Source organism: Drosophila willistoni, assembly GCF_018902025.1.
Source record: "Drosophila willistoni isolate 14030-0811.24 chromosome 2L unlocalized genomic scaffold, UCI_dwil_1.1 Seg168, whole genome shotgun sequence".
NCBI lineage: Eukaryota > Metazoa > Arthropoda > Insecta > Diptera > Drosophilidae > Drosophila > Drosophila willistoni.
The window spans coordinates 10,706,259-10,732,378 of record NW_025814047.1 but is presented as its reverse complement, the minus strand read 5'-3'; the positions used below and the strand labels follow the sequence as shown (position 1 = coordinate 10,732,378).

The following is a 26,120-nucleotide window of genomic DNA, read 5'->3' as shown; positions in this document are numbered from 1 at the left end:
ATATTTACTTAAGTTACTCGGCCCCAAAACACGCTTAAACTACAAAAATTTGGTATCAAACGAAAGAGAAAAAATCCACGAGCACGACGTCAGGAGCGCTTTGGCGATTTATTATGTAGTTTTTGTGTAATTAGCAAAAGAAAAATTATGTTTTTAGCGGGACGTTAGCTAAAAATTTCTGTTTCCGGCTAAAAGAAGCTGTCAAATTTTGAGATAGTGTTGCCAGATGCCAAATTTCGGATACTCGAATACGCGGGATTTTGAAACTTTTGTTCGCACTATTCACAACAAACGATAATATTGTTGAGTTTACATTATTTCTTTCTTGTGTACAAAAATAAACTGACCTATGTACATACATATCCCCATACAAATTTATCTAAGACGGTTCTAACACGGTGAACCGATCAAAATGTGAAATTATAAACAGAAGCTCTTAAAAGACTTTATGAAGGAAAACGCATCAATATTATTATACCCTTGCAGAGGGTATTATAAAATTGGTCAGATGTTTGTAACGCACAGAAGGAGACGTTTCCGACCCCATAAAGTATATATATTCTTGATCAGCATGAGAAGCTGAGTTGATATAGCCATGTCCGTCTGTCCGTCCGTCTGTGCGTATGCGTTTTACTCAGCCGTCTTAAGAGCTATCGGGCTGAAATTTTTGTTCGGGGCTTTTTATTACCCGGGAAAAATAAAGTATGAAAACCATCAGGATCGGACCACTATATGATATAGCTCTAAAAGAAACATTTTCATAAAAATTGGAGTATCGTTATGAAATTTACATATGTGATAATATTGGATATAAAACCCCAGATCCCAAAATTTGAATGTGATCGGATAAATATAACAATATAACACAAGTTACAGTCAATATAATAATCGGCTCTGCTCCCAGCACTGCCGGCAGCGCTGCTTGCTGTCTACTACGTCTTTCGTCATCAACAGAGTACATGCATACACACACAGACGCAACGCTACATAAACTATATGTGTATGCGTGCGTTGCTTTGCTTTGGGAATGAGGGAAGAAGAACAAATTGTAAAATAAAGAGTAAAATTGTGTTGTTTGTATATTGATGAATTGAGTTGCAGAAAACAAATTTTGAATATGTAAAATTATTATTACCAAGGACTGCAAGGGTATATAAACTTCGGCATAGCCGATGTTAGCTTCTTTGATACTTTTAAACTAGATATTTTAATTCAAAATTTAGTTATTATACAATGTTCGTCTGCCAAAGGAGACCCGAAATTTGTTTACCAGAACAATTCAGAAGGTACATGAAAGTCCAGCTGTTTTCTGTTGTTGGTGTGACAGTTTAGCTATAAAATGGTAACACTGAAACTACGAAGTAAACATCAGAACAAGTCAGAAAGTGCATGAAAGTCCAGCTGTTTTCTGTTGTTGGTGTGACAGTTAAGCAATAAAATGGTAACACTGAAACTACGAAGTAAACATCAGAACAAGTCAGAAAGTGAGTGAACACTTTTTTAAATTAAATCCAACCAGGTTAAAGTCGATATATTAAAAAGACAGTAGAATTTATATATGTATGTATAATTAACATCAGAGCTAAAATTTGTAATGTGCTGGAAACAAACACCACCAAAGACTTTAAATGAGCAGTGGAGGTAATGTTCGTTGGGTCTTTTGCTATCTCTTGATTACTGCTTTACTACAAAGCGAACTTTAACAACAATGCCTCAAATCTTTTTAGTTGCTTTCAAAGTAAATAATTGTCGGACCACTTCTGCGAAAATTCTAATCTCAAGGGACTAAACATACATACACATAATACATAAATACATATACATATGTACATACATATGTATGTATGAATTACATGCATATGTACATAGATACATACATGTACATATATTGTAAAAGCTTAGTAATCTACATATACATATAAACCTACATACACCTGAAACTTCTCCAATTTCTTTGTTCTCCTTGACTGCCATTGTTTTAACTGTTAACCCGATGTCCATTCAAATAATATCAGTGCAATTAAATTACACCCATTAAATAATCCCTAGCAAATAGATATACATTTGCCGTCAAGTACATATATATGTACATGCACATGCATAAGTACATACATACATGTATGTATTTATAGGCAAGCATCAACTTTGACGCCGTAGACACGTGCTGCGTAACTTCAATGGAATGTTTTTGGAATTATACATACAAACATATGTACATGCATATATTTTTTATATATGTACATACATATATATGTAGATACATATGAACATACATGCATATTATCAATGATAACAAGAAATTTTTGATAAGCTAAGGTAAGTACATACATACATATGTACATATGTATGTATTTCTTATGTATTTATTGTAAAGTTGTAATTAATTGTTTGTTTAAAAATATATTAACATTTATATTTATTGATACACAAATGTGTAAGGAAATGGGCATACATATGTACATACATACATACAGTGGCTCACAGCTTATTTGATACAGGGCAATTTTTTAAATTGCTTGTGTCATAACTCAAAATCCTTAAAGAATATCGAAAATATTTATATGCCACATTAAAGAGGACAACTTCAAGTTTTCAAAAACAAAAACATTTAATTCAAAATATAGCTGTTCAACAGCAAAAACAAAAACAAAGCAAAATAACTCCAAAACTTTGCTCACAATTTATTTGATACAGTGTTAGTAAAATGCTTAAATTTAATGTTAGTGCTTATTTTAATATATTTGGTGTGCATCCCTTTAGCCTTAATAAGAGCCTGCAGTCTACTTGGCATCGAATCCACCAACTTTTGGGTGAAGCTAGGTGTGATTTTGGCCCATTCCTCCAGCAAGGCTTTTTTTAAGTCTTCCTTATTGGAAATCTTATGTTTCCTGACTTCCGCATCTAATTTGGCCCATAGATTTTCGATGACGTTCATGTCAGGAGACTGTGCCGGTGGTTTCATAACATGGGGGCAGTTCCAAATTAGCCACGTTTGAACGATTGCGGCCTTGTGTTTCGGGTCGTTCTTTAATATATCGAGGTACTGCATTTTTTCCATGTTTCCCTCTACGAAAACTAAATTTCCGACTCCCGCTGCGGACATACAAGCCCAAACCATCACGTGGCCACCTCCATGTTTCACTGTAGCTTTTATGTTCTCCATTTGAAGCTCAGTGTTCGGCTTTCTCCACACATAAGTCATCCCGTCGTCCGAGCCAAATATATTAAATTTGGACTCGTCCGAGAAAATTACTGTGTTCCAAGATGAGCAATCCTTCAAAATCATCTCCTTGGCAAAAGAGAGTCGGCTTTGGACATTTTTTTTTGAAATGAATGGCTTCTTTCGAGCTACTCGACCGTTAAAATCATGGTCGCGCAGCACACGTCGCACAGTTTCTGCGCTCGACGCCTTGCCCAGTTCATCCTCCACCTCTGCAGCCAACTTTGGAGCGGATAGCTTGGGGTTAGCCCTTATTTTCCGGACTATATAGCGCTCGTCGGACTCATTAAAAATTTTATTTGGCGCTTTTCTGCCCTTGTTTTCGATCCGATTTTCGTGTTTGAAGCGTTCTATTATATGTTGGACTGTAGAGGCACTTAAGTCCACCAGCTCTGCAGTTTTCCGGACGCTCTCCCCTTTCTTAAAGTGATGGATGACCAGCTCACGCTTCTCGATAGTTGTTCGTCGGCCCATTGTAAATCTCTTAGGTGAATTTTTTCCAAATCGCCAAAAAAAACTTCTTCTATATTGACTAAACATAGCAAAATGCTACTTAGATTGAAAAAACCTCAAATTTGTTAATTTTACTTACATCAAAGTGGCTGTATCAAATAAGCTGAGAGCACTAAATTTCACGTCTACCCGTAATTGTTGCCTTCCTCGCCAAAAACAGAAATTCCCGGGAAACCCATTACTTAGAAATAGTATTTTAAATACATACCTAGTCGAGTGCATTCTCAATTTATCGATAAACCTGCTACTTTCGATATTAAAGAGGTGTAAAGACAAAAAATTGCCCTGTATCAAATAAGCTGTGAGCCACTGTACATACATACATATGTATGTACATATGTAAATATAGTCACATTTGTCTTTGAGGAGTTTCGCAGGAGTTCTTTCTGAAAATTCTGGATTTGCGTCAATCCTTTCAATGATAAGGCATATTTTACTTTTACGACTACTTTCATATTATGTTTTAAGTTTGTCTCCGTTTTCAGCGGGCTGTCAAACGATATTAATCGTTTTCTTTAAATGTAAATGGAAAATGTATCCACTAAATCTGGAACCAAATTCGCCGATTAAAAATTATTCAAAATCAATCAATTGGAACTCTAGCTTTTGCCAGATGTATTGAAAATCATCATCAAAATTTGCTTATCAGATCAGTACGCAGTAAAATTTGACAACCAAATATTTTCAGAGCAATAAAATTGCTAACCCCCTTAATAAATTTCGAATGAAAGCCAGACAAATGACGAAAATGAAAATTGTAAAGAATTTCTTGACAGTGTGAAAATTGTGCATAGAACGAAGCATCTCCGACCATATAAAGTATATATGTATATTCTTGATCAGCCCGACGAGGCGAGTTCAAATAGACATGTCTGTTCGTCCGTCTGGATCAGCGTAAACTCCTAGACCGCAAAAGCTACTATACATTTAGGAGCTATCGGCCAAAAACAGTGACTTATGAATAACTTCGTTACTTTGGACATTGTCATAAATATGTACAGTTGCAAGCCCATGCGGATATATGTTTGGAAGATGCAGTGCCCGGCTTAAAGCCCGGATCTAAATCCGATCGGAAACCTATGGGCTCTGCTAAGGGCAAGGGCAAGGGAATGGAGCACTCTATCGCACGCATTGATAGAAAAATTGGTGGAGAGTATGCCCAGTGGCATTAATACCGTGATTAAAGCCAAAGGCCTTTGGACTAAGTATTGAAAAAATAACTTCAAATATGAGTTTTGTTACACGAGCAAAAGTGGATACTTGCTCATTTTTAAGTTTTTTTCTGGATTATTGGGGCTAAGGAGAGGATATTGAGTAAAATTTTTTGTTTTTCGTTTTATATATTATTAATAGATTTTTGTTCATAATTTTGAATCGATTACTGCATTTTCCTACGTTTTAGAGGCACTCAAAGTCACAGTTTCGAAACATGTATCCGCATATGCTGGCCACTGTATGTTTGTCAGTTCAGTATTCTTATTAATGACTGTGCCAAATTTTATCAAGTCGGATGACCATATTATATAGCTCCCATAGAAATGATCGAAAACAGTGACTTTTATCAATAACGGTGGACATTCATTCTTATATAAGTATGTTACATGGATCGAAAGATATTGCATTGGCCTTTACAATGCTAAATGTTAACAAATTATCGGTACATCATCTCAATAGAATGGCAAACTCAACGCATAAATTAACACATCAAAACTTTTCACTAACATTAAATAACAATCAAATGAAATCAGAACTTAAGGTCAAAAAAAAATGTTTCAAATTTGTTACCGCCACTGTATGTACTTTATGGGGTCGGAAACGTGTCTTTCTGTGCGTTACAAACATCTGACCAATTTTATAATACCCTCTGCAAGACGATCGAGATTAAGATAAGAAGAGACATATTCATATTTGTATGTTTCAAAAAAATTTGGTAGGCTAGTGGAAATTTGAAAAGCTAATGAGTGCACTGAAAATGATTTCGATAGTCAAAAAATTGCAACAGGCAATTGGCCTTTGCAAAATTTTGGAGGCCCAAGTGAACGTTACAAAAGATTTAAATAATTATAATCTGCGCGTATACCAAACAGACCAAATTTTGTGACTTTAACTTTGATAGTTTTCGAGAAAATTAATTTTATTTAATTTGCGGGGGCGGAAGTGGGCGTGACAAAATTATAAGTTGTATGTAAATTTTGGATGTGGAAGAGGAGTGGCAATAATTTTTAACGATTAATATCTGCGCGCTAACTAAACGTGTATACATACCAAATTTAATGTCTCTAGCTGTTATAGTTTTTAAGAATATTAGTTTTATGTATTATTCTACATACCAAATAAGGTGGCTCTATCTCCGAGATATGGTTGTTCTTACCGACGGGCGGATAGACGGACACGACTCGGCTGTTGATGCTGATCAAGAATATATATACTTAATGGGGTCGGAAAAGCTTCCCTGTCTTCTGTAACACATACAATTTGACACCTTTAATTTAGATTATGTATTTATTCACCGAGAACCTTTTGATAAACTTTGAAAATTTGGAAAAATATTGGTATTAAAGTGGAAAAACGTTTTATCTAACAAATGGCATATCCGCGAATGAACCGCCTACAAGGCTAGGCTAGAGTAATGCGGCCCAAATATGTAGCATGCTATTTTATCGTATGTCTATATGATAGTGTTTGTAGATTAAACCTCCTTAAATAGTTTAGGTCAATTTTCTTGTAATCAAACCAAATACCAATATATTTCTATTGTTCTTTACGTACGATTAACCGCATTACTCAGCAAGGAAGTAGTGCGAAGGATATTAGCGAAGCCTATTTCCAATTTCATGGGAAAAAAAACTGCGTCGACCCTATACAGAGCTTGAATAGTGCATATAAATGTAGCATTGAGACTACTCTCCAACTACTTAATACACTTAGCGAAAGAAATCAAATCGGATCTACAACATTTTTTGGAAACTATGAGGATTGGCCGCAATTTAATGATTTTTTTGTCTAAAATCATGCTTGGAAGGTAATGCATTGAGACTTGTAAAACACAAAGGGTAACCAACGATAAATATCACAAGCCCACAGCCCCCGCGCGAGCCCAAGCAGATAATTGCCCACCTCCCACACGACCGACCGATGGGTGCAACCGTATAGACCAGAGGTATAACCAGAGGTATTAGACCAGAAGTACAAAAAGACATTCGAAATTCTTACATATTCCGGCTACTATTGATCTAGCTTCAAACGATTTATGAAGCGTCATGGATGGTGATGATGTAGTTCTGCAGGGGCTTAGCGCTCTTTGTTGTGATTCTCGTAAACCATGTCTTATACATATTTTGCTGATAGAGTTAGATTTCGACACGAGTCAAGTCTGGGCTGAACATGGCAACTCAAATCGTGACAGGGTGACCATCTATGATATTTTGGAATCTCTAATCAGTGTTCAAAATCGACGGCAAAACATCGTGCGTCAAAGTACTGTGCAAAGAAATGTTTATTCTGGACAGAGTCTTATTCTATTTCAGCTTGCATGAAATTCAAAGAACGAATTATGTTACAACTGCCTAAGTAAAGATCACCAAGTAAAGAGATGTAAGTTGACCATTAGTTGTCGCCTATGTAAGACACCACACATCGATACATGTAGAGCAATCAGACGCCTATAATGGTCAAGGAGACTCAATGTAGCGGACAAATCGTAACGAAGTTTTACAAAACTCTGTGTTGGCGCATTCTGGCCCTGCTGTTCCTCATTGCACTTTGGAATCTATTCCTGCGAAAGCTAAGCAAGCAATTCTACCTACTCTTTTGGATACTGTAATCGATGCATGGGATAAAAAAACTACTTGTAGGATCCTACTCAATATAAGGTGGTCCATCATATTGGAGACTGAATCATTTGTTCAACGTATTGATGTTACACGAAAACATGCTGACATGCTGGCTGACCCACATTTCACATAACAAATTTTATCGACGTGATTCTGGGTTCGGGATGATCAACTATAGAATCTATACTTAGGAGAAATGAAAACATATGGTAAACACAATCCTACTGTTCTTAATACAAAATTCGGTTTGGTCATTGCAGGTTTATTTCCCTACCATGCTCATAAGGATCTAGATATGTATAGAACGTTATATATATACGTCAACTAACCAGCTTAAGCTAAAATACAGATAACAATTAATTGAAGAAGGTAGCTTAGCTTTATAGACAACCAAACATCCCCGACTCGGTTGAGGTGTTTTATTTGCACAAGTTATGCCCCGATTCACAGCCAGTGTGGTCAGGGATGAGTTGCAAGGAATCCAAATCCAAAACATATTTAGCGGTTTCGTTGTAGATGATTTAAAAGTATAGCGCGAAGAGAAGTGACAGAAAGATGAGGAGAGATAAGGTGAGAAAGGTTGAGAGTAGTTAGTCAGACATCTACTAAGGTGAATAGGAAAAAAGTTTCTGGTCCGACGTGAGGGAACACAAAAATATAGCGTATCTAGTAAATAAGAAGAAATGACTTCACCGTTGACTAGTTTATGGAGAAAGAGAACGCCAAATACAAGCCTTCGGTTGTAAAGAAGAAGTCTGTCAGAATAAGAAGGTAGGCGAAGACTCGGGTCCCAATTAAAACCGCGTAACGCGAACTTAAGGCATTGGAACAATACTACGCTGGTGAACCTCATATTGAGGGTTCCCCAGTGCCGAGCAATATTTTAGAGTAGGGCGAAATAACGAAGTGTATAAAACCTTTGTTACATAGGGGTCATCAAATTCTTTGGTACAACGTTTTATGAAGCCAAGAAGACTGCATGCTCTATTGACAATTGAAGAGAGGTGCAAATTAAATGAAAGTTTTGGGTCAAACATAGAGCCTAAGTCTTTGAATGATGGTACACAATCTGACAGAACAGACTTGATAGAGTAATGAGCTAGGAACGGAGACAAACGACTAAATGTCATAAAAGAACACTTTGATGCATTCAGATGTAATTTATTAACGTGGCACCAATCACAGAACGCATCGAGATCTGATTGCAAGTACTGTTGGAAAGAAAGATCATTATAGGAATAAAAAATCTAGACGTCATCCGCAACCATGAGCACGCGTGAATGAGCCAAAGCCAAGGGCAAATCATTAATAAACAGAGTAAATAGCAGTGGGCCCAGATGACTGCCTTGGGGACACCTGAGCTAACTCGAACAGTTTAAGATATTGAGGAACGAAAAGACACCTTTTCGGTTCTGCCAATAAGATAGGATTTTAACCAAGCCAACAGTTTTGGGGAAAAGCCCATAAAGCCTTACTAAAGTCGGTATAAATAACATTTAACAGTTTGACACTTATTACGGAAGCCATGGTGTACAAGGGTAATCTATTCTAAAAGGTTGGTATATCCGATTTGTTGCCCTTTTTAAAAAGCGGAATACTAAAAGACTCCTTCCAAACATCAGGAAAGCTACAAGTCTCACTCGTTATAAAGAATAACCGAGATAAAGGCTTAGATAGGGAAATCGAACACATTTTAAGGATGAAACTAGGTATATTATCAGGCCCAGGTACGAAGGACGACTTCATATCTATGATGAAGATGAAGTCAGTAATACTAGTAAAAAACAATCAATTTAAATGTGGGATTGAGAAAGGATAGGATGTGGGATCCGAAGCAGTAGTAGAATAAGTCGACTGAAAGAATTTAGCAAACAGATCTGCAATGTCTGAATCATTATTAGCAATCTGCTCATTAGGTCTGAAGGTGGAAGGTAGTAAATTACAAAGTCGTTTAGAATTAACAAAGTTGTAAAATCTTTTGGGGTTCTTATAGAATTCAACCAACAGCGCACGACATAATTATTGTAGCATTGAGTATTTAAGAGACAAAATTGAGACCTCGCTACACAATAGGTTGCATAGTCAAGTCGCAAACCAGTTTTTTTAAATCTTTTAAAATATCTCGATTTAATGTTACGGAGATTAGACAGCCTACGTGTGAACCAGACCGGCGCACTGGAGACGGTAGAGACATTCACAAAAGGAACGCATTTATCAGTTAGAGAATTAAGAGCAGAGTAGACAAAATTCACAGCACAATCTATATCACAACACTCAAATAGAAATGACCAATCAAAAGAGGAAATAAGGTTGTTAAGAAGATTGAAATTTGTTTTACGAAAACATCTACGACGAGAAACTAAGATGTTATTAAATGAATGAGTAACGGAATTGTAAGAATTAATAACTTCAATGGTACGGTGATAAGGATCAGGCTTCACAAGGGGCTGTGTTTGAAATACAGAAGATCGAGGATTCTTTTAGAAGAAATAAGTAAAGAATTCAACTGATATAGCGGACATTCAAGTAGGCCATCAAGAACAACACGTTGAGATGAAGGAATGAAGAATGATAGATTATCATCAACCAGCCAAGAAATATTAGGCAAGTTAAAGTCATCTAAAACTATAAGGAAATCACGATCTTTAAGACGACTGAAAATAGTTTGCAAAGCATCAGCATGGTGCATGTAGGTCATGATATCAGACTGAAGGAATATATGAACAAGAAATATATAAGCTAAAGTTGGAACATGTAACTTCAACGCAAATAAACTCAACACTTGAACACAGATTCGTGCTGACAGCAATGAGCACTCCACCGCCACGACGACCAATACGATCAAGCCTATAAGAAATAAAGTTATTAGAAAAAATTTCGTTATCCAAAACAGAGGAGTTGAGCCAAGTTTCAGAACTTGGTAATAAGTCCTCTTACATTTTGATAATGAATGCAAAGACTAGACATTATTAGTTTTTTGAAGCAGAAGGTAAATTAGGAAGGTGGACAGGCAACGGACGGGAGCGCTTATTGGGCGTAAACTCGCATACAACTAGGCCCTGTGGCCAAAAATTAGGGTCTACCTTAGCTGAGAAATACTCATTTGGTATTGTAATTTTTAAAGAAGAAATTTCGCGAGGCCTAGAAAACTTAAACTTTTGAATTAAAACCTAAGCAGGGCATATATTACCAATGTAAGCTGCCACAGACGAACCAGAAGTATCTGGAGCAAGCCTGGAGATAAATAATTGTTTGCGATGAGGCACTACAGTTAGTGAAGGGGGAGGAGCATTGGAATCCACAAGTGATTGAGAGCCACCATGATGCTGTAATTGATCAGAGTTCCCGTGAAGGATAGATTGAGGTACACCAGGGCTTGTACTGGGTACTTCAATCTGAAAAGAAGAGCATAAAAAGGGACAAGAAGATGGTGTAGGCAAAAGTAAGATGGGAGAAGATGCCGTAGAGAGTCCTGGCGACTGCTTATGAGGCAACTCAAAGGTACATTTTTTGGGCAACTTCTCAAAAGGTGGAACGAACTTGAATTGCGACAATAAATGTACGCTAGAGTCACACTCGCCAGTTTGTTTAAAAAAAGAATCTTTTAAACGAAGATTCCTGTACATACGGCTAAAATCTAGCTGCTGGCTGGCGTAAGATGGACAAGTCCAGCGCATTAATCCAAGCTCAGGCTTAGACATAGACAAACCAGAAAATATGTCACAGTCGCGGCCGTTCAGGCCTGCACATTTTAAGTGAATAAGATTATCGCAGAGATATTGCTCTATACTGATCATCAAAACGATCAGAATGCTTGCAAGTAGGTAGACAACAAGCCATTGAAAAGCCCAAAGAAGTCAAAAATATGTAAAAATTTCCACTTTGATGGCTATATGTAAGGAAAGAGTTACCAAAAAAGTTGCAAGGGTATACAAACTTTGACACGGTCGAAATTAGCCCCGGCCCTCTGGTTACATTTAAGTTTGTATATGTATGTATGTATTTACATGCACACAAAAGGCAAAGATCATTTCTGTTGAGTTTTTTAGTCAAACTGTCTTATGTTGAAACTCTTTGTGTGAGCTAAAATCGTATTACTCTTTACGCGACACTCATTTGAGAGCGTCATACGAATGAGTCAATGCAAAGCGCTTGACAAAAACCAATTCAAAACAAAACAAAGAGAGCCGCTCAGAGCGAGATCGTTTCTGGACAATCTTTTCGGTTATGATACGAAGCAGAGCATATAAGAAAAAACGATCAACTGTCAATTGCGAACTATGGTTATAAACCAAGCTTTGAGAGACAACGTTACAAAAGTGATTACGCGGGAGAGAAGTTGAGCACAATTACAAAGAAGAGAGAACAAAAAAAAAAAAAAACTCTAGCACTGATGGTATGATTTGGGCGATGAGTGGAGAAACTGCATAAGCAATGACGAGAGAGAAAAAGAAAAAAAATCAGAAACAGAAAATAAAAAACATATAAAATGCACCAAACACTAATCACGAAAAAAAACTAATTAATTTGGCAAATTATGCAAATAAAACAAAAGGGTGTCAAGCAAACTACACCAGCGAAAGCGTAAACAAACTAAGCACAATTAAAAATTGAGAGAAACAATAAATATTGATAAAAACTCAGGAGCTATAAAAAAACACGACCGTCACGTCAGAGAGATATTAATATTAAAAGATATTCTTATTCTTCTCTTCTTCTTAAGAGATATTCTTACTGAATGCGATTCGGTGAACGAACTTATCACACTTAAATATGACCTTATTTCTTCTCCAAACGATGTGTAAAGAAATCTGTGTATATCATCCATTGAACGAAACTTTAACAATTGTAAAAATTCTGGTCTACAGGGGAACCCTTGCAAGGATATTTTATCATCCACTTGGCATGTTACGTTGTTGTGCTCAAAATCCTATTTCGAGTAAGTTGGATAACTCTGTTGCTGTAGGCTGCTCGGTGGTATATAGTCCGAGACGAGCTTTTCCTACAGCCGTGAAAAATTCGGAGACAGTTCTCAGTCAACATGTTGACAATAAGTAAATAATTAAATTTTAAACGAATTAAGGATTACTCATCTGTATTCAGATAGCTTAACAATAAAGTTATCCGCTTTTTACGAAATCGTCATAATAATATATTGTCATGTAAATTATGTAATTAGAGCCGAAGTTCGATTTTGGATACCAGTGAAGCAAATAACACCTTTAATGAATTATTTCACACAATCCAAAACTTATTTAACCAAGTTCAAAACTTACATAAGCAACTAAATGAACAATCTGATAGATTGGACACTGTCTTTGAAATTATAAATTCTTCATGAGCCCATTAGTTAATAAATCAAATAATAATGGAACAGATAAATCACTGAGCATAATAACGCTTAACGCAAAGTTCATGAGGGAGGTTTCTACCTTGTTGAGTCAAAAAATTCGATTATTTATTTATTTATATTTATTTTGCTATTTCTGATAGATACATGTTTCAAGAATGTATCTGCAAATTTTCATGTCAAAATATTAAAAATTTCGAATGTTGTTGAGTCAAAAAATTTGATTATATTTATTTTGCATTTTCTGATAGATACATGTTTTAAGAATGTATCTGCAAATTTTCATGTCAAAATATTAAAAATTTCGCCGTTGAATGGAGCGGTGTCAAATTCGATGAGCTGCAGCTGCAAAACTTTTATCGCGTATTTCTGAAAACAACATTTTTCGAACTGACGGAAGTTCTGGTGGGCATACAAATAGAGCAATGACCTTAAACTTTTCTACGCATGTTCTCAGAAGGTGTCCCCATAAAGTAGACATAATCATTGAAAATTATCAAAGAAGCTAACATCGGCTATGCCGAAGTTTATATACCCTTGCAGTCCTAGGTAATAATAATTTTACATGTTTGTTTTCTGCAACTCAATTCATCAATATACAAACAAAACAATTTTACTCTCTATTTTACAATTTGTTCTTCTTCTTCCCTCATTCCCAAAGCAAAGCAACGCACCCATACACATACATTTTATGTAGCGTTGCGTCTGTGTGTGTATGCATGTACTCTGTTGATGAGGAAAGACGTAGTAGACAGCAAGCAGCGCTGCCGGCAGAGCTGGGAGCAGAGCCGATTATTATATTGACTGTAACTTGTGTTATATTCATCCGATCACATTAAAATTTTGGGATCTGGGGTTTTATATCACATATGTAAATTTCATAGCATACTCCAATTTTTATAAAAATGTTTCTTCTAGTTCTTCTAGAGCTATATGATATAGTGGTCCGATCCTGATGGTTTTCATACTTTATTTTTCCCGGGTAATAAAAAAAAACCCGAAAACAAATTTCAGCCCGATAGCTCTTAAGACGGCTGAGTAAAACGCATACGCACAGACGGACGGACAGACGGACATGGCTATATCAACTCAGCTTCTCATGCTGATCAAGAATATATATACTTTATGGGGTCGGAAACGTCTCCTTCTGTGCGTTACAAACATCTGACCAATTTTATAATACCCGCTGCAAGGGTATAAAAACGAAATTTTTATTTATTTATTTTTTAACTTTTTGAATTTAGTCTACTTTATGCACTATAGTCTCTGGATTAAGAAAATATTTTCATTTTTGGTTTCAGATTTTCTGAATAATTCTCCGAATTTTCGTGAGTGGGAGAAGTCGCCGCCAACCACCCGCCATTTGTCTTAACTTTGCGATTGAAAATAAAATTAAATATATAACCCCCAAAGACACATCTAGAGAATTCCACAAATATCATTAGTGTTCATCCAGTCCGCGCTAGCATTATTCAGGATGCTGGCCTGGTTTTCAATGATCTAAAACTAGATGCCCAAAACAAGGTAATTGTTTCAAAAGTGAAAAAGAGATCGGAAACATCGGTTGTCACTTTCAATCCGTTCACTCTACCAAACGGATTTAGACGAATATTGATGTGCACCGCATGGTCAATGAAATCAGTGATAAACAGTTCGGATTTAAGCACGCGCACTCAACAATCCACGCAATAAATTTGCTTACCTTAGAGCTTACACTTACAATTAAAGAAAGATTCGATCAAGTATGGATACAAGACTTAGTAGTGAAACTCACAAGTTTCAAATTTCCTCTTCACATAATGATTTTAGTAGACAATATGTGAAGAAATATGAATTTCAAATTTTTAAAGCCAAATGTATGTATGTCTATTCAATTGTTTTCACATGCCTCATATTATACGCTATATCGCACACTCTACAAACACACGAGCACTCTAACGCCACTAACCAACGGCCAATTCTGCCCTTATTACATAAAACTAAATTACGTTTATACGCATATTTTGCATGTTTCTAGTCCGATTTTAATTAAAGTTTGGTAGTTTGGCAGAAATATATAAGATTATTTGGTCTGCCGAATTTGATTGCGAAAGTCAAAAAATTGCAGCTGGCAATCGGTTTTTTCTAAATTATGGAGGCGGAAGTGGGCGTGGCAAAACCTTGAAATAGAAAATCAGTGTTATTTAATCTGCGGGGGCAGAAGGGGGCGTTGGCAAAAACTTTGATCAATTAGTTTCTCCGCTCTAACTAAAAGAGATATAGTAATATATCCGCCACTCCAACCCACCCACACCACTCAATTTCTCACTCCATTCACCCACATAACTTGACCCCCCATTTAGTCTAGAAAACAGCGGATGTTTACTGCAACCGAGACTAAACAAAAAAAATCTTATAGTGTCCGAGATCTGCGTGCTCATACAGACGGGCGGACGGACGGACGGGCAGACGGATGTTACATACATTTTGGCGACTTTAATATACCATTTCACCCTATGGGTGCATGGTATAAAAAAAATGGAGGCAGTTTAGGATACTCCACTAAATTTGATACATATTAAATTTAAAAGGATGTTTACATATATCAAAAAATACCTTAATAAAAGGCCCTTTTTGCAATGCAATGGTTTTACGCCCCCCGAAATATTCCTAAACCTTGACGAAAACAGTTGTATTCAAAACAATTTGTGTGTACCAATAATATATCATATTTTCAAAAGGTTAATTGTAAAATAGATAGATTAAAAAGATTCGACTGTACTATATTCATTTTAGATAATAATTTCTCTATATATACCGCTAGTGAATGTTGGTGGTTTCCTCCGTCCTTTTTTTTCTCCCCTTAGGTAATATACATAGTTAATTTTAAATCTTAAGTAAAGTTTTTCTTTTTTTCTTGTTTTCTTTGCCAAAAATGGTTACTGTTATACTTATCCTTATTAAGTAAAGATTAATTAATTCACAAAATAAAATTATATTTTAAACCAGGACTAGAGAGCTCGATTAGAGACAGTGTCCATATTATATAGTAAAATAAGCACTTTTGTTTGTTTAAGGAAATATACATATGTATATAGAGCTGCGAGCAAAAAAATTGTAGTGGCATCGCCCATTTTTATTATATTATAGAAAGTTATGGTATCTGGGCTGCACTGAGATTTTTTGAAATACAAATTTATCATTCGGCTAGTTATTTATTCGACCCCGGGCTCCCATTAACCGGATACCCCTATTATCCGGGATGAAGTTTGGTTTGTTCCATTGTCACTGTTAACCGTGATTACCTCTATTATCCGTGATTTCAAAGGAATTTTAAAAAGCTAAACAGTTAAAACAAAGTACAATACATAATTATTTCTAGCTTTTGATTGCATTTCTGTTTTTTATGGTTGTATGTGCATTAATAAACTATTGTAGAACTAATAAACATTTGTTTGAGAGTTGATTTAAAGATATGTATGTATGTACTTATAAAATTTCAAGTACGAAATAGGCGAGAAATTTTGCTCTCGATTTACCGGGTTTTTCGATATTCCGTGATGGTTCTCGTCCCGACCGTCCCGAATAATCGGGGTCCAACTGTATCAAAGAAGCAAACATCGGCTATGCCGAAGTTGCAGTCCTTGGCAACAATATTTTTACATGTTTAAAATTCTTTCCCTGCAACTCAACTGCATCAATACACAGACAAAACCTTCAAATTATTACTCTTTTTACTACAATTCTTCTTCCCTCATAATTAAATCCGATATCGTGGAGGGAATAAGATTCCCAATAGTTTTTTATTTTTAATTTAATAATTTTATAATATTTATTGATTATAAAACAAATTATCAAGTTACAATGCGACTGTGTTCCATCACGAATTAATATGAATCAAACGACCCAACAGATAATGTACAGAAAGAGAATAGTGGCTGGCGGCTTACAACAATGCTGTCAATAATTCAAGCTATCTATACTCCGACATGTGAGATCGGCAGGGTTTGAAAACTGTCAACAGTTTTGCTGTGTGCTGTTGCTTCTGCTTCGGAAACTATGAACAGTCGAAGCAAAAGCAACACCAAAAAACCGAATTTAGAAAATCTGATAGCAAAATCAGCAGCAAATAACCGAAATAGAAAATTTTGACAGCAGCAGCAAACAGCAAAAATCCGAAAGCAAAAAACCCCACAGCAGCAGCAATAGCAAAAACCCGAAACAGATTGCTTTGATAGCAACAGCAAAGTTATACATTTTAATACTAGGAACTGTTGCTATTGGCCAAATTCGGAAGACGACGAAAGCAGCAGTCGGAAAAATAGTCGCAGCAGATTCTTGATTCTTGATCGGCATGTTCACACATAGCAACATTCTTTTATTAGAAGTTAAAGTCGGTGGCTCAGTGGAGACCTACTAAATCTACAATTCTGTTGTTCTCGAATTCGAACCCCAAAATTTGAGTGTGATCGGATAAATATAACAATATAACACAAGTTACAGTCAATATAATAATCGGCTCTGCTCCCAGCTCTGCCGGCAGCGCTGCTTGCTGTCTACTACGTGTTTCGTCATCAACAGAGTACATGCATACACACACAGACGCAACGCTTTGATATTTTTTTTCTTATTAGAAGTTTTAAGAGTTAACTTGACATTGACCTGTGCTCATAAAACAGCATATCATAAATTCGAAAGTCATATGGGTTAACTTGCACATAGAGTTTACGTAGCGTTGCGTCTGTTTTTTTATTTTTTTGTTTCGTTTATTAAATGTACTGCAAAGATACATACATACATATATATATGAAGGTTTGCGAATAGACTGCATGAGGTAGATGATGATGGCGATTGACTCGGGTCTTGTGTTCTATTTATCGGATCAGATTAAAATTTTGGGATCTCATGTTTTATTTCACAGCTTCAACTATTTTTCGTATATAACTATATGATATAGTAGTCCGATCTATGAGATTTTCATACTTGACCCAGGTAATAAAAACACTGAAAAAAATTTCAGCCCGATAGCTTTTAAGATGGCTGAGTAAAACGCATACGCACCGACGGACAGACGGACATGGCTATATCGACTCAGCTTCTCATGCTGATCAAGAATATATGTATATACTTTATGTGGTCGGAAACGTCTCCTTCTGTGCGTTACAAACATCTCACCAACCTTTTTTAGTGGTTGGCTTGGCAGCAGCTACTTCCTTCTCAACGTCACACTACAAATTGTCGATCGGACTCAGATCGGGCGACTGTGCGGGCCACACTATTAAATCTTCTGCATTATCTTGTTGAAAGACTCAACAAAGTGATATCTCTCTCTCTCTTCGGCATGTAGTACTATAACGTACTTATTTTTGTTCATGATGCCTTCTATGCAGCATGTAGGACCAACAACGTAATAGAAAAAACAGCCCGACACCACCACACTTCATCCGCCATGTTTAATAATCTTGGAGGTCTACTGGAGACTGAACTCCGTGTTTTTCGGTCAAGGAACATACAGACTAAATACCCATCATCCAAACATCACAATTTTGGACTTATCTGACCACAGTATGATGCGCCATTTCTCCACAGCCCAATTTAGGTGAAATTTTGAAAATTCAATCTGTTTCGGTTAAGTTCAAGTTATTTAGTGTTAACTCTCGCCGGCACTGTCCAAACACTGGCCGGCACTTGATGCTCATTCTGGATCTCCACAGCAGAAGACTTGCAGCTCGCACTAATTTTTCTAATTTGGGCGTGATTTTAAGCTTTCGGCCGCTTTTTTCTGTTATTTGTTCACCTTTTAATGCATTTTGAACTGCAGTTGGACTTCTCTGTAAGTTTTTCCGTCAGTTATAGGGTTTCTGATCTGAATGCTCTTCTTAAAAGACATGTGCGTACCCCGGCCCATTTTTGTCTGCAAATTTTAACAATTTAAAGAATCTTCTATTGCGAGCACTTAATATATGAAATAGAGTAAAAAGAACCAACTTTTTAGCAATAGTTTAAGTTTTCTGCAAAAAAAAATCGCTCGCTACAATTATTTTGCTCGCTTTAAATTTGGCAATTAAGCTTAAAAATGAAGTAGCAAGAAAGTTAAGTTACCAAGTGAGGTTACAATGAAATGGACAAGTACTCGACATTGCTGATAACGGTACTCAGAATTTTATGTTATATTAATAAATATAGGCAAGTGTTATGAGCTACTTATATTTTTCTCGGAACTGTATGTCAAACAATCTAATACATATGTATATTTTATTTGCATTTTTATACCCTAGCAAAAAGGGTATATTAATTTTGTTCAGAAGTGTGCAACGCATAGAAGGAAGCATCTCCGACCATATACAGTATATATATTCTTGATCAGCACGACGAGGTGAGTTCATATAGCCATGTTAATCGGTCCGTCTGGATCAACGCAAACTCCTCCTAGACCGTAAGAACTACAGAGTTGAAATTTAGGCATTAGGTATGTATACTGCACATGTTGTATATCTCGGATTCAGCCGGATCGGACCACAATATCATATAGCTCCCATACAAATGGCAAAGTCACAAACAATGACTTTTCTCAATAACTTTGTTATTTTCTGAGCTATTGTCATAAAATTAAATATTGGAGAATTTATTACACCTATAAACGACTGTGACAAATTTGATAAAGATCGGGTGACTATATTATACTTCGTTACTTGTGAAAAAATTGTCATAAAAATATGTATATTTCTTAGTTTAACATAATTTTTAATGGCTGTGCCGAATTTAATCAAGATCAGGTGACTATATAATATAGCTCCCATAGGAACAGTCGATGGAAAACAATGACTTTGATCCGGTGATCAAATGTGTTTCTTCGCAAACACATTACACTTTTCAGATGCAACGTTTTTCTTGTTGACGGGTATAAGCAAGGAAAGAGTAACAAACACCTTGCAAGGGTATACAAACTTTGACGCAGTCGAGTTTGCCCGGCTCTCCGTTTTTGAAGTGAAAACTTCTTTAGAATCGTTGGGAGTGATTTCAGACTCGATGAAACGAAAAAGCGACACTAAACAGAGACACATATAGATCTTATAGTATTTAGCCTGCGAGAGAATGAGATGCAAATATATAAAAAGCATTATAAATAAAAAGCATTATGAAAAACTTCGACCAAGCTGGGAGTCGAACCCCGGCCGCCCGATCGCCAAGCGAGCACACTAACAACAGAGCCACGTCGACACTTTGTAAATTGCCGTCGAGTTCTGTAGTTAGTGTGCTCGCTGCGAGAGAATGAGATGCAAATATATAAAAAGCATTATAAATAAAAAGCATTATGAAAAACTTCGACCAAGCTGGGAGTCGAACCCCGGCCGCCCGATCGCCAAGCGAGCACACTAACAACAGAGCCACGTCGACACTTTGTAAATTGTCGTCGAGTTGTGTAGTTAGTGTGCTCGCGTGTCTCTAAAAAGAGACATAACGACAATGCGAAAATGAGATGCGTGCTTAACTACAGAACTCGACGGCAATTTAGAAAGTGTCGACGTGGCTCTGCCGGGGTTCGACTCCCAGCTAGGTCGAAGTTTTTTTTATAATGCTTTTTATTCATAATGCTTTTTATATATTTATATATTTTTTTGTGATACATTTTTATTTACTTTTTATACCCTTGCAGAGGGTATTGTAAAATTGGTCAGATGTTCGTAACGCACAGAAGGAGGCGTTTACGACCCCATAAAGTATATAAATTTTTGATCAGCATGAGAAGCTGAGTTGATATAGCCATATAAAGATTTTCATACTTTATCTTACCCGGGTAATAAAAAACCCCAAAAAAAGATTTTATCCCGATAGCTCTTAAGACGGCTGAGTAAAACGCATACGCACAGACGGACGGGCAGATGGACATGGCTATATCAACTCAGCTTCTCAGGTCGTAAACGCCTCCTTCTGTGCGTTACGAACATCTGACCAATTTTACAATACCCTCTGCAAGGGTATAAAAAGTAAATAAAAATGTATCACAAAATATATAATGAATGAATGCACAGCAACTAGAATCACTGTCTGTTCAGCTCTCTAAAGTGGGAGAAATATGTGCATGCGAAACCAGATTGAGCAATGGAAAAACAGTTTTAATTGTGGCAATTTATATTTCACCGAATCAATCAATAAATAGCATCAATTCATTCATGAAAATTTAATAAAGTATACACCAGAAGTATCGCGGATACTTAGAAAAGATTACGATAAAGTTCCAATGATTTTAAGTGGCGATTTTAACGTAAATTTTGCATTGGACACAGCGGTTCCTTTAATTGACTTTCTCAATACAACATTCAGTTTAAAAATGTGTAACAATCGCACTGAATCAACAACACGATCAAAAACAACAATTGACGCGGTATTTCAAAGATATGTTGACAACATCGAAACCAAAGCATTTGTATCATATTTTAGCTATCATAAGTCACTCGTATCATTTGTTGAAATTGAAAACATTGAGGATGAATAATAATAATAAAATGAAGAAAATAATAAAATGAAGAAAATAAAAAATATGACCTTTATAGCAATATTATAATGAACCTATAATTATCCCGCTCCTAATGCTGCTTTCGTCTCATTCTCTCTCAGTTAGTTTTTACGGAAGGTTTCACTTCTATCGTGTCTAGCCGTTAGACGCCCTCTTTTTTTTTTTTTAAATTTCTTGTTATTACCTCGACAACATTCAGCATCTTAGCGTTCTTTATTTGAGAGGTTTTTACTCGTATTTTAAAATATGACCTTTTGGTCAAAAAAAGGACATTTAGTCAATAAACATTTTATACCATACACCCATAGGGTGAAATGGTATATTAAAGTCGCCAAAATGTATGTAACAGTTAGAAGAAAGCTTTTTCCGACCCCATAAAGTATATATATTCTTGATCAGCTTAAACAGCCGAGACGATCTAGCCATGTCCGTCCGTTCGTCCGTATGAACACCTAGATCTCGGATACTCTGAGCCACAAAATTTGGTAGAGACACCAAATTTGGTATGTATATTTGCTTAGTAAATGCGCACATTTTGTATGTGTAAAGATTTTGCCACGCCCCTTTCCGCCCCGTGATTGGAAAAAACGATTATCGCCCGTAATTTTCTACCTTGTACAATCAAATTTGGCACACTTAAATAAGATACTAATATCCACCATAATACCAAATTTGATCAACATCTGACTAAAAATAGCTATGTTACGCATATAAACGTTTTTCCACAAGCGCGGAGTTTGCCGCTGTCTTGTGGGTGCGCTAGGGTGCTCGTATGCTTGAGTGATATGCTTGTAAAAAGCATGTGAACAGATTTTTTCAAAATACGTAAATGCATTTGTTGGTATGGTATACTTACAGCTGTGTTCACGAAAATAGCAGTGCAATAGATGCTAACAAAGATTCAAACATTTTTCACATATTCCTTTTTATACATTCAGTTTTTTGACTTTGGTTTTGTAAAATGGTATGTAGGCATAGGAAAACCGAAAAAATTCCGTTAATTTTACTTATTTTTGGGTTGTTTTTCAAATATTTGTGCTTAACCCCACAAATTTAACTGTTCACAAAAAGAGCAGTGTCTCGTTTAGTTGCGAAAAAAAACTAATTAAAAGTTTATAAATCTGTCAGTAGTAAGTGTTATTAATTAGATAATTATGGTGTACTATTATTTGCGTCAACTAACGCTAAAAATTTCACGGTAGTCGGAAAAAGAACGCATTGCTATGCTGAAAAGACGGAGTGGCTCCAAAACTTAAAAAAAACCAAGCAAAACTTTTTAAAAAAATCCAAATTTTAGTTGGATGTTCTGCAAAGATGGTCTCTGCTGCCCTAGACTACCAAAAATAACCAAAAAACGTGGCGTAAAACGTGCAAAAACGTCTTTAGATGACTGGCACTTTGTTATATAGATTCAAGATTCAATCAGTTTGCATCGTCTAATTTCGTCAAACATGATCTAAACATGTCGGTAAGGAGTGTCACTTGTCGGTGTAGACTCTTAGTACAAGAGCTAATATCGCGAAGTCGAAGGAATGTCCCACTCTTGACTTTGAAGCCTGTAAATCACGTTTGTATTTTGACAAAACTCCATATGAATCTTCATATTGCAAAGTAGCGCAATAATTTCGGGCCAGGCGTCCTTAAATTAGTCCTGTTTGGTGGTGCAGGGTCTAAACAGTATGTATGTCGCCCAGAATATACGGAATACCACCCAAACGACACGCTAAAACGGTTAAGCAATCCGGCATGATTTGGACTTGTTTCTCATATAAAGGACTTGGTCCAATACATAAGATTCATGAAAATATGAATCGAAATATCTACGTGGACATTATAAGGAAGGTTAAGCTCTCCTATATCATATGGAATCTGCCCATAAAATGGACATAGCACCGACCCAAAACCTAGGAGCATGGTCAAAAAATTTGTTTTCAATTCGATAAAATCGATGTTATGCCAGGGCCAGCTCAGTCGACGGATTGGTAACCCATTAAATATGTATAGGGAAACATTCAGAGAAGCGTCAGTAGTTCAGCATTGCTGGAGTCGGTGCGGCGCAGGTGCCAACCGGCTATTGCCAATAATTGGTTCAGGACTAAGTATTAAGTCCTAAGAACCAAAGGTAACCTGAATTTAAGTTTCAAATAATTTAGAATCGACAGATTGTAATTCTTAGTTGTCACTGCTATTTTAATGAACAGCTCAAAATGCCCTTCCTTCAGTATCTTGCTCGTTTCTAAAAGTGGGGGACTCTTTGTTCAGTCCAAAATAGTACTAATATTATTATATATATAATAGATTATGAACTTATAAACGATTGGTGCATTTATGGTCTATTTAATATGATTTATCAACTTTAAAGTCAAAGCTTAGGGGCACTGCTATTTTCGTGAACACAGCTGTAAGTAGACAAGACGACTTACTTACTTCTTTTTTTGTTTAATTAAAAACATTGGTTAATTTTTTTTTTGTTACATGTTTTTTTTTTAAAGGTTTTTCCCTATTCGATCAACGCAATGATCTCCTAGTCTATTGGGTGTGTGGCTTCATGGGCCATACTCTATACCGGGCAACGCAATTATCGTTCAGTTTATAATTTTACATTGATTTTTTTTCCAAACAATATTTTTTTTTATGATGAAATATGACTGTTGGGCGCTCTTTGTAGCACTGCCGGGCCTCGTTGACTCCAATGGTCTAGCTTGTCGCGCTAGACTTTCCGGTGCTGGTCTTCGCTCAAACTGTTGGGGCGCAGATGCTGGTCTTATAGGATGTTAGGGCGCCGGTGCTGGTCTTCTTCACGCATGTGTACTCGCAAAATTGTGAGTACCGCTTGGTTCTTATAATCGTCTTGGGTCCTGGTGTTTGAAATTCGCACGAGTTTTTTATTTGTATTTTATTAAGATTAATTTTGGTAGAGGTTAAGCTTTTTTTTTTAACTTTTTCGGATTCGACTCGGTGTTGTCGAGTTTAGCTTGCTGTTTATTGCCTTTTACCCAACTAATTGTTGCGTTGGGGAAAAATAGTAAGTTTCGGGGCTCCCCTTTTCTATCTTTTAACCGTTTATTGACTCCGCTACGTCTTCCTTTGGGCATTCCTCTACTCACTTGGTACGTCTGTGACTCCGTTCCAGATTAGTCCGCTACCCCCAAATTCACGGAATGTGGTGTGTGTGTGTATTTAATTTTCTTTATTTTTTTATGTTGTGAATTTGATGTCCCCACCAGCGTTGCTTAGGACCGTGTCACGGTCGTCATATAATGGTTTTCCTTTAGTTATGTGACGTATAGGAAGGTGTCCTCGTATAACAATTAGAAACTCTTGATTTGGTGAAGTCAGAATTCAGAATGAATCCATTGTTTTATTGTTGAATCAACTTATCCTAAATACATGGTTTGTATGTATATATTGTATACATATATAAATATATATGTGCAGAAGGCATGCATATGTTATGTATGGGCTAACCCTAGAGCTGCAAAGTTCATGCTCAGCATTTCCCACGCACTGCGATAGGCTTGTGTATAAACGGTACTCGCATTACTTTCGCGCAGGTTTGTGTTTATATATTTCTATGTGATCTTTTACCATACTTTGGGTACTTATGTATTTGTATTTATTATGACAAAGTGTTACAATGTATTACGTTAATGTTATTCCCATCAAAATATAATGATGGAAGGCTAGTTATGCTACAACACATTTATTTTTTCTTTCTAATCGATACCAGTGAGTCCGAAAATAGTTAAAAAAATCAATATCGTTGATGACTCCAACATTTGATTTGGTAGATTTAAAAAACAAAACTTCAAATGTATAGAGGTTTTTTAAACCCTTGTAAGACGATTTACAAAAAATTAATTCACTCTTTCTTAATTCAGTGCTACTAACTGTCCAATTGTCCGCCTTTTATTTATTTACATTTTATTATTTGACAATAAAGATTTAAACAAATTAAGTTTGTGTTGAGAATGTTCAATCAGCCGCTTTTTGCACATAAATTAATTTGAAAACGGCACCACAAAAGAGATTAGAATGATAGAACTTCTGTTGCATGGCCATCAAAAAGGTTTAAAAAATTCACTTATAAATATAATATAGTATAATATCAAAAAATTATTTAAATAAGGTAAAATTGAATACAATGTGGAAATCTAGCAACTAATTCTTTCTTCGGTTTGGTTTGATTTCGTTGCAGAAAACACCTTTATACGAGAACGGACCTCATAATCTAATAATAACAATAAAAAGCAAAACCAGTATTGGCAGCACCAAAGAAAACTATTTCAATATCGAAAATAAAAATAGAACAAAAAGAAATTGAATTTACGTCGTGGTCGATCCATACCATGGTCCGAAAAGCTCAAACTTGACACCTGTCGAATTAAAGAGCAAGTGCAGTCTCTTCTAAATTTAATTTCAGCACTTAAAATTGTTTTGGATCAAAGTGTTGGATCGCGATAGCACCGCATGAGGCCTCCAGGGCTTTTTTATTTTGCATGCAGTTGTAACTGCATTAAATACAGCAAAAACTGTAACTTAAATAACTATTACGATAAATTAGGTCAGTTGGTAACAACAGTAACTATACGCATATTTCGTTGTTGGTTTGTGATAAACGAGTTCTTTATGAACGAGATTCGGTTCAAATATTTCGAGTCGTTTAATTGTGCTACCCAATTAAGAGCGAAACTTAAAAAGACCCAA

The 26,120-nt window shown here is 36.1% G+C and overlaps 1 long non-coding RNA gene across 4 annotated transcripts; it reads left to right on the top strand.

The window, feature by feature from the left end:
* The first annotated feature begins 1,371 nt into the window (after window positions 1-1,371).
* Window positions 1,372-26,113, top strand: LOC124459968. Of its 4 annotated transcripts, none has more exons than XR_006953927.1 (3): window positions 1,372-1,385; window positions 14,218-14,440; window positions 25,612-26,113. It is a non-coding gene; the product is annotated as an uncharacterized LOC124459968 (long non-coding RNA). The 4 variants fall into 4 exon arrangements; XR_006953924.1 differs by lacking the exon at window positions 1,372-1,385 and adding an exon at window positions 1,398-1,484; XR_006953926.1 differs by lacking the exon at window positions 1,372-1,385 and adding an exon at window positions 1,491-1,641.
* Window positions 26,114-26,120: the final 7 nt, after the last annotated feature.